This window comes from Phyllostomus discolor, chromosome 13, assembly GCF_004126475.2.
Source record: "Phyllostomus discolor isolate MPI-MPIP mPhyDis1 chromosome 13, mPhyDis1.pri.v3, whole genome shotgun sequence".
Taxonomy (NCBI): Eukaryota; Metazoa; Chordata; class Mammalia; order Chiroptera; family Phyllostomidae; genus Phyllostomus; species Phyllostomus discolor.
The window spans coordinates 3,030,114-3,047,272 of NC_040915.2; the positions used below are offsets into that span (position 1 = coordinate 3,030,114).

A 17,159-nucleotide genomic window follows, 5' to 3' on the forward strand; every position below is an offset into this window, starting at 1 on the left:
AGTAAAATCCAGTGGTTGCATATTGTCATCAGAGCCTAAATTAAGATAATACTAAATGAGTTTCATATGTATGAAAAACTCTGAATTCTGAATTTTAGTGGCTGCTTTATCAAAGTTCCTATGAAAGTGAAATGAATGACAATGGAACATAATACAAACGTAAACTTTTAAAAGTTGTCTTATAATATGTACAAAAAAATATATATGCAAATCAGCCACCCAAGTTAAGATCTAGACCGATTAGCTGTGTGCTCCTTTCTGATCCCATCCTTTCTCTTTACACATCCCCACCAAGAAGCAGCCTTTATTCTCAAAATCACTATTACTTTGTTCTTATAGCAGACAGTCTTACCATAACTTCTTTAAACAATATGTTGACTATTGTATTGGATTTAGTATTCTCACACTTTTTTAAAATCTGAATTTTCACGGATAACTCTTTGGAACGTAAGCTTTTGAATTGAAGCTGGTTGTGTATCCCAGTTTTTGCTGCTTTCTAAGCATGTAATCTTGGGGAAATTATTTTTCTTGTCATGCCTCAGTTTCCTCTTCTATAAAAGTAGAATAATATCTGCTTCCAAAGTTTGTTGTGAGAATTAAAACAGAATATACAAAAAGCATAGCTCCTGAGGGGAGAGGGGGCATAAGACAACTAGAGGTAATGGGAAAAAATGTAATAAAGATTAAATTTTTTAAAAAAACACAGTTCCTAATACACAGCAGGTGCTCATAAATGGTAGCTATAGTTAGTTAAAATTAAATAAGATTTATAAAGATGTGGCAAATTAAACCCTATTTTTTAATGAGAAAACTGATATCTTACTGTTGAGAATTTCTTTTAGCCCTGACCAGTGAGCTTCAGTTGCTTGGGTGTCATTCCACAAAGCAAAAGGCCAGATGGATTCCCAATTAGGGCACACGCCTGGGTTGAGGGTTCGGTCCTCAGCTGGGGTGCATATGAGAGGCAACCAATCCATGTTTCTCTCTTGCATCAATGTTTCTCTCCCTCTCTTTCCCCCTACCTTCCCCATCTCTAAAAATAAAGAAGTTAAAAATTAAATGAAAAAAGAACAGATATCTTTAAGAAGGGAAAAAATGAACTTATGAAAAAAGGTTTCTTTTATATTAGGCCCTTAGAAAAATTCCACAGTAGCCAGTCATTCTGTGACTGGTCAATCTCCACAGCCAACAGAGAAGTACTGGTACAGCTCGTCTAACCCTTTGACATTGCACACATGTTGTACAGAGGTGACTTATGTTGCATTGACTCAGTTCGTCAAGAAAGAGTCTGCATCCATCAAACTGTTTCTTCCAGGTAACGGAAAAGCTGGCAAGGTCAACTCTGATGATATGATATGATATGATATGATATGATATGATATGATATATGATAAGATAATGATATGATATGAGGTGAGATTTCATGTTTGCATGCAGGGGTGAAGGATTCTAGTACTCCACCTTCCTGAAACTGACTTAGACTGCTCTGGTCTCAAACTTTGCCCTGACTGTGCATGTCCTTGTCTCTATGCATGGGAAGGCAGAGAGAAGAGAATGATAAAGAATGATGCCAGCTCTGGAGTCAGACCAGCCTGGGCTCGCAGGTAAACTGGAGGTAACAGCACTCACCACCTAAGGCAATTATAGGTGGTGGACTGTTGTGGCTCTACAACAGTTCTAATGGGGACGGCTGATCTAATATTAATTCCTGGACCTTTCTTCTTTCTTAAAATGCTCTAGATCAGCGATTTTTAACCTCATGGCACAAATAAACGAATTACTAAAATTTTGTGGCACACAAAAAAGATATATTTTTGATGATTTGACAAAAAAACAGGCATAATTTTGATTCATTCACACCAGATAGCTACTGTTATATTGGCTGTTGTCACTTTTTAACTTGACAATCTAAGGGAAAAGAGGTCAGTGCCCCTGACCAAACATTCAGGTATTGCATGTTTTAAAAATTCTTGCAGTACACCGGTTGAAAATCACTGCTCTAGGTACCTAAATTAAAAACTATGACTAGATCATGAAGTGAGAGAACTTCTTTAAAGTGGTTTTTAGCCATTAATATTCCTTCAACACCTAATGCTTTGGGTATTAGCTCAGGTGTTAATAAGAGCTATTTTATTTTTCAAGAAAGGAATAAGAACATCTGGCAGAAAAAAACCTGCTAAAAGAAATCCTGAGGCCTGGCTCTTCAGCAGTGTGGCACAACGAGCAGAAGTAAGCAAACACAGTCAGTGTTAAGAGGAACGAGATGGGAACAGCGAAGGCGGTGAGGACCCGAGCAGACAGAGATGGCATTCGGACTGCTGTTTTATGTGCCACGCCACACAGCAACTTTATTAATGCACCAGGGAGGAGATGCTATGAGGACATGTCCTACAGAAAGGCTGAATGCAAGTTTTCAGAAAACAACTAAGATGACCCCTGTACCATCTTAGGTCATCTAAGATGACCAGGTAGGTGTACATCTCCTTCTACTTTTTAGCCTCCTCCTCCCATTATCAATGGCAATGAATTCTTTATCCTTTCCCCTTGCTGCACACTCCCCCCTTAATTCTGCATGGGTTCCAATACTCTTCTCCCCGTATCAGTGCCACTTCTATCACACCAACTAGATCTTTCTGCAGGATCAGCACTGCTTCTGCTTGAAGAAATAAAAGCTTTGACAGCATTCACAAAAGAAGGGGGTTGCCATCCCAGGCAGTATAAATCTAGAAACTTGGTAAAAATTGATGGGTGGGTGGAAAAAAACTTAGAAACCACCTTTTTAAAAAATATTTTTTATTGATCATGCTATTACAGTTGTCCCATTTCACTCTCCTCCACCCTGCACACCCCCTCCCACCCACATTACCCCCCTTTAGTTCATGTCCATAGGTCATACATATAAGTTCTTTGGCTTCTACATTTCCCATACTATTCTTACCCTCCCCCCTGTCTATTTTCTACCTACCATCTATGCTACTTATTCTCTGTACCTTTTCCCCCTCTCTCCTCCTCCCACTCCCCTGTTGATAATAGAGAACACCTTTGAAGCAAAAGGCAAATGTTTTATAAGGAACTCATATAAACTGATAAGAAAAATACTAAGAAATCAATACTCAGGCAAAGTTCAGAGAACAATTCTTTGGAGAAGAAATACAAATTGACTTTTATAAAAAAATAATTTCTACTTCACTACTAATCAAAGAAATATAAATTATAATGAAATGTCACTGATTACCATAAATATGCCGTGCTTTTTAAAAAGAGTTATTTCTCAGTATTTGAAATGGTGTGATGAGAGGATCACTCATCTATTAGAATTTAAATGAAAATAACCTTCCAAAAAGCAATCTGAAAACTTTATATATATAATCCAGTGATTCCACTTTTAATAATCCCATTTAAAGGAATAACTTTTATCAGCAATTCAGACAATTTATACATTTCAAGGCTAACTGCTATTTTAGATGCATACCTGTCATAGAAAAAAAATGGTAAAAAACCTCATGCTTGATATTAGGGAACCAACGAAGTAAGAATCTGTCCTTTTTCTCACCAATCAGAAGGAGTCCCTTCCTCCTCTGTGAGTGGTTAGTGCTTCTACTTAGCACTTCAACTGATCTGTAGCACACTTAGTTGTGTCTAAGTCTGCTTGTCTCACTGAATTGTGAATTCCCTGAACACAAATTCCAGGTCCTACTCAGTTCTGTATCGTATCTCTTACCATCTCTTGAGCAGCCCCAGCATCTAGCACAATACTTACTTCACTAACAGCAGGACACAAAAATTTATGTTAAGTTGATTCATTGTACAGAACCAATTAATCAATGACTTCAGAGATAGTTTAATTTTATACACACAAAGCCATTTGAACACACATAACAGATAGGAGCAAACACAGTAGTGATAACTGACCTAATTCTACCACAACTTGGAATAAACTCAATTCCACGAGATTATAGGAATGAGTATAATTAGATTGCATTCTCACGTGGTAATAGTAGCAGTGGTAGTAGCTGTCGTCAGAATCTACAGTCACTCCCTTTATCCTTTCTCTTTCTGCCTGCCTGGAACACAGATATGAGGTCTAGGGATGCAGCAGTCATTTTGACACCATGGGTCATGAAGCCACAAGTGAAGGACTGTAGAGCCGTAAGATAAAAGCCTAAGTTCTCGTTACATCACTGAGCCACTGCCTCACTCTAGACATCTTGTTATGTGAGAAAAAGAAACACTACATGTTAAACCCATTGTCAATGGTGTTTTCTGTTATTGTGGTTGACAGAATGTTCTGATAGACTGTGAAGGATTTTCCATTACTTGTTCTGACTTATAAACGATACACACCCATCCACCTGATCACAATGGCTACACCAAGATTGGGCACTTAAATCAAGTCAAGTCAATCAGTCTTTCTGCAGACTGACTCATGTGGTCTCCTTGACAATAAAGGCTAAAAGTCCATGGCTGCTGGCAGTCATTATGCCTGCCCCTATCTATTCAAGATAGACTTGAAAAAGTCTATCTGTTAAATACAGACAAGTGGAGTCAAAAGATGGAGAGCGAGACATCAGCTCTGCCTGAAGCCTATACCAGACTTCTCAACTATTATGCAAACTTTCTCTTTTTTTGCTTAAGGTTAGTTGAATTATATTTCCAACCAAGAGTCCTACATATTACAGTGAGGAAGGCATACAAGTAGTCATTTTACAGCTGGAAAACACTTTGTCCTGTATTAGCCCACTTAATTCAAGTTACATTTATTGTTCTCTAATCGTCTACTATTTCCCTTCATACTGCTTACACCACAACCACATTGAACTGCTTGCTCTTTCCTGTACACTCTCCTCATTTTTCTGTTTATTTGATTTTTGCTTACTGTTCTTTTATATTAATGCTCTTCCCTCTCAATCTGTAATCACACTTCCTCTGAAACACCTCAGGATTTTATCTATATGTCCCTTAGTAGACTTGACTTTGTAGTAGTTATTCATGAGCATGTCTTATCTATCCAAACACATTGCAATCTCAGTGTGTTTGGATTTGTGCATCTCCCCATAAGTCAATGTCTCCCAAATCCATGTTTTTTCTATTAAACCTATGCTATTCCCCACAAGCACATAGTTAATACCTCAGTAGTTGGGTGTCAATAGCAATATACTTCATCTAATTGTCCTGGGTATCACAAAAAGCCACATTGATACAAGCGAGAGGAGTAAATGGAGTACAAATTATATTCAGGTAGGTAAACAGAGTGTATTTAAAGAAACAAATCAATTTTGTGCAATTTAAGAAATGTCTTATGATTTTTGCTGAGTCACCCAAGCCATGCCTATTCTAGGCCTCAGTCCTTTTCTATTAGCTCAACCCAGCCACTTTCACACCCTTACTTTCCCAGGAGCAGTCCGTGGAGAAAAAAACCTCTCCTGGCAGCACCCAGACTCTAAGCCACAGCCCTGTATGTGCACAGTTCATGCCTCCAGCTTCCCTAACTTTCCTATGACCTTTCTCACTGGCTGGTTCTTACCATTTTGACTATCAGACTGCATTTCCCTGTCTTTCATCTGTCCCTTAACTCTGCCTGGCTGACTGCTTATCCTTTAGGTATTAGCACAAAGAAACACAAACTTCACCAAGAGTACAAAGGCAAGAATATTCAATAGTAACAGAAGCTACCATTTACTGTGTGCCTATTACAAGCTAGACACAGGTACTTTATAAAGTGTTTCTGATTCTCATAGCAATCCTGATGACATCAGACTAATGTTAGCAATCAGGCACCTGATCCTCAAAGAGGTAAGGTAGTTTCTCAAATATCACCCAGCAACAGTATTCCAGCTCCACCTAGTTCCACAGCCTGTTTCTCCCACTCTACCATATTGCCAAAACTAAAACGCTGGCTGTTCTCACAGCTTCCACCCTTGTCCCCCATCCCAACAATCTATCACAGCAGCCAGAGTGATTCTTCACTCAAATACCAATTCATTCTTTGCTCAAACCCCTCTAATAGTTCCTCCTTTGCTCAGAGTAAAAACCGAAGTCCTTACTATGGCCTAAGAGTCCTATTCACTTGTCCCCTCCTCAACTACCTGTCTGGTCTCATTGTTCACCTCTCCTTTAGTTCCTGCACTCCAGCCACACTGGCTTTTGTCACTCCTCATACACACCAAGCCTGTGGGTCTTTGCACTTACTGTTCTATCTGCCTGTAATATCCTCCCCTTTCCACCTTGAAAAACTCTAAGCTTATTCCCTCATTTCTCTTAGGTCTCTTGCTCAAATGTCACCTTGAGGGACCTTCCCTGACCACCTACTTTTAAATTGCTACCTCCTGTCCTCAGACTCTCTATTCACTGCCCTGCCCCCACTTTCTCTTTTTCTCCAAAATACTTAACATATTGTTTATTGTCAGTATCCCACTGCTAGAATATAAGCTCCTTGAGAACACAGACTTTGTATATTGTGTTTACTGTATCTGCTATTTAGTAGGTACTTAAAAAATATTTATTGCATGAATAAATGGAGAGCCTTATTCTTCTTAGGTGTTTAAATAAAAATAATCTTGAAGACATTTTCCAGAAAACAAAGGCAACCTACCTTTGTCCTAGTCTAGATTAATTTACCAAATCCTCTCCCCTCAAACAATGCTTTTAAAGGCCACTCTCTCTAATTTTCCCATAGTGTGAATAGATAGCCATGTCACCGAGCAACAGTGAGCAGACTGAGCCAAGTTAACCAGAGTGTAGTATTATTATCACATAAAACTTACAGCAAAGTTAATCAGACACATATTTAATGATATACATAACTGTTATTGTGCTGCACGGTAACTAGGCATAAATGGTAGACACTTCATGTAAATGACTCTAATTACTATTTTTTTTTACACAGCCAAACCAAGCATGTCTAGGATCAGATTCAAAGGAAAGCAGGAAGGAGGGGAAAGCTGGATACTTAACTCTGGGGTGTCCCTCTCTTATTCCATACCCGTAGGCATTGGGCTAATTGGTTTCCCAGCCCGGGTTATGTGCCTTCGGGAGTAACTTTTTCAGGCACTCCACAGTGGGAGAGGCTTCCTTTTATGGGAGATAATGAAATTAGGCTGAGGGTCTGCTCTACCTCCAGATACCAAGCTGACAGGAACCAGAACAATCACTACTGTCCCTGGCAAGGATGACAAGGGTGGGCAAGCTGGTAGTGAAACCAAATACACAGGAAACTTATCAAGGACCTATGCCAGGCACACTAGTAGGTACTTTGCATAATTTCCCTAACTCCATCCCACCTGCAGCTCCCAGTTCTGTCTTCAGGAAAGCAGGAGTAAGCAGGGAAGGGGACAGTTCCAGTGAGGACTCCCTCTGCCAAATTCTCTCCCAGGGCTAAAATGGCACCAGAAAGGATAATTTAGGTGAGCAAGCTAACATTACTAGGAAGATGCAGAGGAAGCTGTTGTTTAGTGCTGTCTTCCTCACTTCCTCTCTTATCTACCCCATAACAGGACACAGGGCCCTCCACTTTCCCATAGGTCTATGCAAACCTACCCAGCCATTACACACCAGGCTAAGCCCACTGTCTCTGAGACACCATCCTTATTCACTGCAGCTCCTCTTTTTCCTATTGCACTTACTGTCAGGGACATTCGTTTGGGGACACAAACACTCACTTTGTGTCACCCTGTAATTAATTTCTTAGGTTAATGCATAGCTCCCCAGTGAGAAGCTCCTTAACTGCATAAACCTTGTCTTCAACTTCTTTAGTAACCCGCATAAAGTCCAGCATGGTTAAAAAAAAGTGTTCCATAAGTATCCAGATGAATTAAAGTAGGAAGGCAGTAGGTGATAGAAAGGAATCAAGTTTCTGATTTTAGGTAGACAAGCTGGAGTTGAAAGAAGTCTGTCTTTATTATACTTCTGAACTAATTTTTTAAAGATTTTATTTACTTATTTTCAGAGAGAGGGAGAGCAGAAAAACAAGGAGAGAAACATTGATATACAACAGAAACATCAGTTGGTTGTCTCTCGTACACCCCCAACCAGGGGCCCTGCCTGCAGCCCAGGCATGTGTCCTGACCAGGAATTGAGCTGCAAACCTTTTGGCTCATAGGCTGGTATTCAATCCACTGAGCCACACCAGCCAGGTCTGAACTAATTTTTTAAAACAAATTTCCTTATGAAAAAGAAGTGTGACTGTCATTCAGGATAGAACACACATCTTTGGATGTCATCTGAGACATTTGGATCAGAGTTACAAGAAACACAGTGCCAAAAATTTAAGAGCTTCCAGTTACATCAGAAAACAAACATCTATAATGTCCATAAGAGCCATCAAGACCACAGTGCAAATCCCATCAGACAGCATTAGACAGGGTCACTGACCTTTGGCCCAAGGGAATAAAGGGAACCTAAAAGGCTTTCCCTGAATGGATGGTGATGCAAAACTCACTCTCCTTAGCCCAAACCTGATGGTGTCGCTTTCTCAAGTTCAATGAGAACAACCCGGTTTTGTGGTAGAAATCTGCATTTGGTTTGAGAAAACTCAGAAACAACCCTGAATCAATTTCAACAGCAAGTATTTGGGGTTGTGAGTTACCACACCACACCTCAATAAGGAAGAACAGGATTTTTAAAAAGCAAATAGCAACTTCCAGTCAGGATGGCAGCATAAGTAGACATGGCTCGACTCTTCGCACAACCACATCAAAATTACAACTAAAATATAGAACAATCATGACTCAGAACCATGACAAACCGGGTTGAATGGAAGTCTGATAACTACAGAATTAAAGGAACCACATTCATCCAGACAGATAGGAGGGGTGCAGCCGCAGAACGGGCTGGTCCCTCACCCAAGTGTGGTGAATAAAAATTCAGGAGGGATATGTGGGAGGGAGGAAGGAGTCCCAGCCCCATACCAGGCCCCCAAGCCCACAATTTCAGAAAGGTAAGTCCATACAACTTCTGGCTGCAAAAACCAGTGGGGTGGAAGAAACTGCTGGAGCCCCAAGCAGTTCCTCTTAAAGGAACCCACACATGGACTCATGTACTCAGACTCACTCCCTCTGGGCTCCAGCACCACGTAGAAACTTGAAAGGTACCAGTGGCATAAAAGGAGGAACTGAAGTGTCTGGCATCAAGGTGAGCATAGGACATTGTCCCTTTTCTAAACCCTCCACACACAAAACCAACAAGCTGGTGCCATATCTGAGATTCCATCAACTTGGCTAACACTGTTTGACTTGCCTTGAAGATCCCCAGAGACTATGCCCCACCTAACTTTCGGGCCCACCCAAGCTGTTTTTCCTTATGAATGGCTGGTCTTGGCTCATGCTTCACACCTTCCTAAATCCTCTCAAACAAGCAACAGCTGGACTCAGTAACCCCACAGGCCCAGCACAAGCAGCAGCCATCTCAGATTGCTTTATAGCTCAGGTGGTGCTCTCAACAAAACACAGGTGGGGGCTGACCTTGGCCCGCACCACCTGGGAAAACCCAGGGCCAGTGCACACTGTGGACAACTACAGACCACACTGGAGCACTACCAACTGCCCTTGCACAGCTGATCCTCCATGGAGGGTGGAGGTTGGTGGTCAGTGGTCACAGCCAGTCCTTACAACTGACTGGCCTGGGTAAATCCCTCCCATTGATCTGTCAACAGCAACCAAGGTTCAACTACACGAGGAGGAAGTACTCAGCCCACACAAAGGGTGTACCTTGAGTACCTAGCTTGGATGACAGGGGAGGCTATGCCACTGGACCCTACAGGATACTTCCTACATTAGGCCATGCTACCAAGACACAGAGTCAAAGCAGCTCTACCTAATACACAGAAACACACACAGGAAGGCTGCCAAAATGAGGAGACAAAGAAACATAGTCCAGGACTTCCGACCAAGATGGAAGTGTTGGTAGACACACTGTGCCTCCTCGCACAACCAAAAGAAGGACAACCACCATTTAAAAACAAGAAACAACCAGAACTGGTAGAAAATTGAACTGTATGGAAGTCCAACGACCAAGAAGTTAAAGAAGACACACTCATCCAAACCAGCAGGAGGGGCGGAGATGGGTGTGCAGAGAAGATTCACCACAAGGCGGTGGCTGGAGGACTGGGGCAGGTGAGGCAGTGGTTGGTGGACCCAGTGCCAGATTGTGGAGTGTGGTGGGCAAGGTAGTGGCTGGTGGAGTGGGCAGTCCCACATTCACTCACAGATAAACTTGGAGGAACAACTGGGGACCAAGACAGATGACGCAACCCAGAGCTCCAGTACAACCCAGGGTCCCAGTGCAGGGAAATAAAGCCTCAAACCACTGATTGAAAACACCTATGGGGATTGAGGCGGCAGCAGGACAAACTCCCAGCCTCACAGGAGAGATCGCTGGAGAGACCTACAGGATCCTAGAACAAGCCAACCCACCCAGGAATCAGCACCAGAAGTCCCCAATTTGCTTGTGGGGAGAGGGGGAAGTGACTGAAAGCTGGCAGAGAGCTGACCAAGTGCCACTGTTCCCTCTTGGACTCCTTCCTCACATACAGCATCACAATCCAGCAACATGGGTTACCCCACCCAGGTGAACACCTAAGGCTCCGCCCCTCACTACATAACAGGCACATCAAGACAAAAGAAACAATGGTCCAAATGAAAGAACAGATCAAAGCTATAGAAAAAATACAACTAAGCTACAAAGAGATAACCAACGCATCAGATGCACAGTTCAAAACAATGGTAATCAGGATGCTCACAGAACTGGTTGAATTTGGTCGAAAATTAGATGAAAAAATGAAGGCTACAATAAGTGAAATGAAGAAAAATACACAGGGAACCAATAGTAATGGGAAGGAAACTGGGACTCAAATCAATGGAGTGGACCAGAAGGAAGAAAGAAACATTCAATCAGAAAAGAATGGAGAAATAAGAATTCAAAAATATGAAGAGAGGCTTAGGAACCTCCAGGATATCTTTAAATGTTCCAACATCTGAATTATAGGGGTACCAGAAGGGGAAGAGGAAGAGCAACATATCGAAAACTTATTTGAACAAATAATAAAGGAGAACTTCCCCATTCTGGCAAAGGAAACAGACTTCCAGGAAGTCCAGGAAGCTCAGAGAGTCCCAAAGAAGTTGGACCCAAGGAGGAACACACCAAGGCACATCATAATTACATGAGCCAAGGTAAAAATGAAGGAGAGAATCCTAGAAGCACCAAGAGATAAGGAGACAGTCACCTACAAAGGAGTTCCCATCAGACTGTCAGCTGATTTCTCAAAAGAGACCTTGCAGGCAAGAAGGGGCTGGAAAGAAGTATTCCAAGTCATGAAAGGCAAGGACCTACATCCAAGATGACTCTATCCAGCAAAGCTTTCATTTAGAATGGAAGGGCAGATCAAGTGCTTCTCAGATAAGGTCAAGTTAAAGGAATTCATCATCACCAAGCCCTCATTTTATGAAATGTTAAAGGGACTTATGTTAGGAAAAAGAAAGATAAAAATATGAACAGTAAAATGACAGCAAACTCACAGTTATTAACAAAATAATACACACCTAAAACAAAAGCAAAGTCAAACTACGCAAACAACTACAACAGGAACAGAACCATAGAAATGGAGATGACATGGAGGGTTAGCAACAGGGGAGTGGGAGGACGAGAGAAGGGGAAAAGGTACAGAGAATAAGTAGAAAAGATGGTAGGTAGAAAATAGACAGGGGGAGGTTAAGAATAGTATAGGAAATGTAGAAGCCAAAGAACTTATATGTACGACCCATGGATGTGAACTAAAGGGGGGGAATGTGGGTGGGAGGGGGTGAGGAGGGCAGAGGGGAATGAAGGGGGGAAAATGAGACAACTGTAATAGCATAATCAATAAAATATATTTAAAAAATAAAAATAAAATATTTTTTAAATAATAAAAATAAATTTTAAAAGCCATATCCTTGGACATAATTTTTTAAAAAGAGAAATAATAAATAAACTATAGCTGGCAAAAACAAAAAAGGAGAAACATGGCCCAAATGAAAGAACAAATCAGAACTCCAGAAAAAGAGCTAAACAAAATGGAGATTAGCAATCTATCAGATGCAGAATTCAAAATGCTGGTTATAAGGATGCACAAAGAATTTAGTGAGGACCTCAACAGCATAAAAGAGATCCAGTCATAAACACAGGATTCATTAATTGAAATAAAGAACAATCTACAGGGTAACAACAGTAGAGTGGATGAAGCCAAGAATCAAATCAATGATTTGGAATATAATGAAGCAAAAAAACCACCAATGAGAACAAGAAGAAGAAAAAAGAACCCTAAAAAACAAAAATAGTGTAAGCAGCCTCTGGGACAACTTCAAGCATTCCAACACTGGCATCATAGGGGTGCCAGAAAGAGAAGAGAAAGAGCAAGAAATTGGAAATCTACCTGAAAATCAATGAAAGAAAAATTCCCTAATTTGGTGAAGGAAACAGACATGTGAGTCCAGGAAGCACAAAGTCCCAAACGAGATGGATGCAAAGAGGCCCACTCCAAGATACATCATAATTAATATGCCAAAGGTTAAAGATAAAGATCTTAAAAGCAGCAAGTGAAAAATAGTTAATTACATACAGGGGATTTCCCATAAGACTGTCAGCTCATTTCTCTAAAGAAACATTATAGGCTAGAAGAGACTGGCAAAAAATACTGTATTTTGCCATGGGTATAATACACTCCTGTGTATAATGGGCACCCATGTTCTTGGCACAAACTTTCAGGGAAAAAAACCCTTTCACTTTAATTTTTTAATTCAATTTTTTAATTCATATTTAGAAATAAAACCGATTTTCATATTCCAGAGTGATATTTTGCATACAGATATTGTTATTACTTTCTAGAGTGATAGTTTTAATGCATAAGCATAAATAAAAGAATTAAAAACATTTATATAGGTAATTAGTACAACCCATGTATAATGTGTGCCCTCATTTTTCCCTAAAAAATTTGGCCAAAAAGTAAACATTATACATGGCAAAATATGGTATTCCAAGTCATGTAAAGCAAGAACCTACAGCCAAGATCGCTCTACCCAGCCAAGCTATCATTTAGAATCAAACATCAGATAAAGAGCCTCCCAGACAAGAAAAAACTAAAGGAGTTCATCTCACTAAACCATTATTATATGAACAGTTAAAGGGACTTATTTAAGAAAAAGAGGACTTCCAGCAAGATGAAGGCATAGGTGGACGCACCGTACCTCCACGCACAACTAAGATTAGAACAACAACAATTTAGAGCCAGAATAACACCCAGAACTGACAGAGAATTTATCTGAATGGAAGTCGGACAGCCAAGAAGTTGAAGTAGACCCATTCATCCAGACCAGTAGGAGGGGCTGAGAGGAAGAGCGCGCACGGGTCTTGCAGCACAGATATTGGGGAGAACTGGGCGCGTGGGGCAACCGGGAGCGCGTAGGCCTTCCGGGACGCAGCGGTGGACGCTGAGTACATAGGCAGCAGCTGGCGGACCCAGTGAGGCAGCATTGTGGACCAGGGCAGAGTACGCAACCCAGGATCCCAGAGAAGGGACTGAGATCCCAGGAGACCGAAGCTACCACCATTGTTCCCGCCCGCACTCGTGCCCACATACAACGTCACAATCTAGCGATTGGGGTGCCCAGCCCAGGGGAACATCTAAGGCTCCGCCCCTCACCGTAACAACAGCGACCAGACCCGGAAAAAAAAATTTTTTTTAATTAAGAAAAGGAGAGAGAGAGAGAGAGAAAGAGAGAGACATGTGTCCAACAGAAGAACAGATCAGTCCCCCAGGACTCATCCTTTTGAGCGACCAAGAGATAGCCAATCTATCAGATGCACAGTTCAAAACACTGGTGATCAGGAAGCTCATGGAATTGATTGATTTTGGGCACAAATTAGATGAAAAAATGCAGGTTACCATAAAAGAGATGAAGGAAGATGCATGGAGAAACAAAAGTGAAGGGATGGAAATTGGGACTCAAAACAATAGAATGGACCAGAAGGAAGAAAAAACAATCAAGGAGGAAAGAATTAAGAAATAAAAATTCAAAAAAAAATGAGGAGAAGCTTAGGAACCTCCTGGACATCTTTAAACGTTCCAACATCTGAATTATAGGGGTACCAGAAGGGGAAGGGGAAAAGCAACAGATTGAGCACATATTTGAACAAATAATAAAGGAGAACTTCCCCACTCTGGCAAAGGAAATGGACTTCCAAGAAATTGAGGAAGCTCAGAGGGCCCCAAAGAAGTTGCACGCAAGAAGAAACACACCAAGACACATCATAATTACATGAGCCAAGGTAAAAATGAAGGAGAGAATCCTAGAAGCAGCAAGAGATAAGGGGACAGTCACCTACAAAGGAGTTCCCATCAGACTGTCAGCTGATTTCTCAAAAGAGACCTTACAGGCAAGAAGGGGCTTGAAAGAAATATTCCAAGTCATGAAAGACAAGGACTTACATCCCAGATTGCTCTATCCAGCAAAGTTCTCATTTAGAATGGAAGGGCAGATAAAGTGCTTCTCAGATAAGGTCAAGTTAAAGGAGTTAATCATCACCAAGCCCTTATTTTATGAAATGTTAAAGGGACTTATCTAAGAAAAAGAAGATAAAAAATATGAACAGTAAAAAATGACATCAAACTCACAGCTATTAACAACCACACCTAAAACAAAAGCAAACTAAGCAAACAACTAGAACAGGAACAAAACCACAGAAATGGAGATCACATGGAGGGTTAGCAACAGGGGAGTGGGAGGAGGAGAGAGGGGGTAAAGGTATAGAAAATAAGTAGCATAGAATGTAGGTTGAAAATAGGGGGAGGGTAAGAATAGTATGGGAAATGTAGAAGCTAAAGAAATTATAAGTATGACACATGGACATGACTAAAGGGGGGGATATGGGTGGGAGAGGGTGTACAGGGTGGAAGGGAGTGAAGGGGGGGAAAATGGGACAACTGTAATAGCATAATCAATAAAATATATTTAAAAAAGAAAAAGAACATCAAAACTGTGAACAACAAATAAAATGCAAAAAAATACATATCTATCAACAATTGAACTTTGCAAACTTAGCAAACAAGAAGAATAGAGCCAGAATCATGGATACAGAGAGCATTTTGATAATTTCCAGATGGGAGGGAGGTATGGAGGGGAATGGGTGAAGATGTGAGAAGATGTGAGTAGATTAAGAGGTATAAATAGGTAGTTTCACAATAGCCAAGAGATGTAAAGTATAATATAGGAAATGGAGTAGCCAAAGAACTTATACATGTGACCCATGGATATGAACAATGGTGGGGGGATTGCCTGAAGGAGTGGTATGAGCTGGGTGAAGGGTTACAAAGGGGGAAAATTAGGACAACTGTAATAGCATAATCAATAAAATATAATTTTTTAAATAAATAAATTTTAAAAAGCAAATATATAGCTTAAAGATGTCTGATCACAGTAAATACTATAGCTTCCTGTTTGAGCATAAACTGTCCAAGTTCAGTCTGGAAGGTGTAAGTAGGAGCTGCTCTATAGTACTCCTTATCTAATAACTCTGACCAGAAGAAGGTCATCTATTCCTAGAGCTCAAGGGGCATGTAACTCTCAAACTCATTTATTTCTGTACCTCAATGCTGAGTAGGCTGTTGACTCAGACAAGTAATACCACTTGGGTAAGCATGTTCAGTGAGATACACAAGACAGTCTCTTCCTTTTCTGGTCACCAAATGCCCAACCCTAGAATTCTTTCAGTCACTGGAACTCTCTGCTAAAAATGAGACTAAAGAACTATGTTAAATTAAAAGTGCATCTAAAATCCTAGGCCTTCAGTGCTCTTCTAGTAAAAGATGTTGATGGCCCTGGCCAGGCAGCTCAGTTAACTGGAGCATCGTCTCATACACCAAAAGGTTGCAGGTTCAATTCCCACTCAGGGCACATATCTAGGTTGTGGATTCAACTCTCCCCCTTTCTCTCTCTCTAAAAATCAATAAACATATCCTCAAGTGAGAATTTAAAAAAAGCTGATGACCAGTTTTAGGTCTTCACCTTTCACTGTATTTAAAAGACTACAATCCTACTAATAAAGACCCTTAAAAATGACGACAAAATCTTTGACCTAGTAATTCCACTGCTGGGAGTAGTAACAACAGCTAAAAGTTCTTAAGTACTTACTATGTGGTAGGCACTGTGCTAAGCATTTTCCTTAAAATATCTCATTTAACCTCACAAAAACCAAGTAAGGTCATTACTATTACCAGACAGATGAAGAAAGGGAAGCTTGGAAACTAGCACAGGTAACACTCTAGTAAGTGACAGAGGTGGGACTCAATCTCAGATGGTTGGACTCCGGAGCCCATCTTTTTTACTAGCACCCAAATTAGGAATGTATCCTTGGGAAATAACCCCAAAGTACAGCAACAACTTAAGGCATAAGAGGCTCAGTGCCGTGTACATGGCAATTTGAAGCATTCCAAATACACAACAGTTAAGTAAATGGAGGCAATTCAAATTACAAAATATTACGTAGGCATTAAAAATATTTTTATATCTAACTTTTAGTTACTCATGAAGGAAATTTTATGCTATTAGTAGAGAAAGCAAAATACAAAACTTTACACATAGACCTCAACTACGTAAAAGTTACCTGCACATGGAAAGACCTAAATTCACTGCTATATAAAAAAAGACAAGTTACACAATAATATATACATGGCATGGTCCCACTTATGTAAATAGCACCTGACTCACTTTAAGTATAAATAAATGTAAGCCATTATTACTATTATTACTATCACAATTACAATTATGATTATGATAACTACAGTGGACATGTACTACTTTTCAATCAGGAAAAAAATCAACAAATTTATTTAAATGATAAGTTTTGGTATTTTCCTTATTTAAGAAATAAGAAGTGTATTGCTTCAGGAAAATTAAATAACATATCTTTCTTTCCCAGAAATCTTAACTTCTAAACTAGCTCACAATTTCAGATTAAATACCTCTAACTTATGGGAATCAAGTAGCACTGAGAAAAACATTGCAATACCACCAATCAGCTAAAGTATGGTTACATTCAGCATGTTGGACCACAGAAAACTGTACTGATAGTATCATATGTAGAATTTAAAGTCACAAACAGAAAAGCAAGATTGTGGTGGAACTTCAAGGGCC

At 40.3% G+C, this 17,159-nt stretch overlaps 1 protein-coding gene across 1 annotated transcript in view; it reads right to left on the bottom strand.

Annotated features, from left to right (window-relative positions):
• Window positions 1–17,159, bottom strand: part of UIMC1 (ubiquitin interaction motif containing 1) — a 111,823-nt gene that overhangs the window by 28,936 nt on the left and 65,728 nt on the right.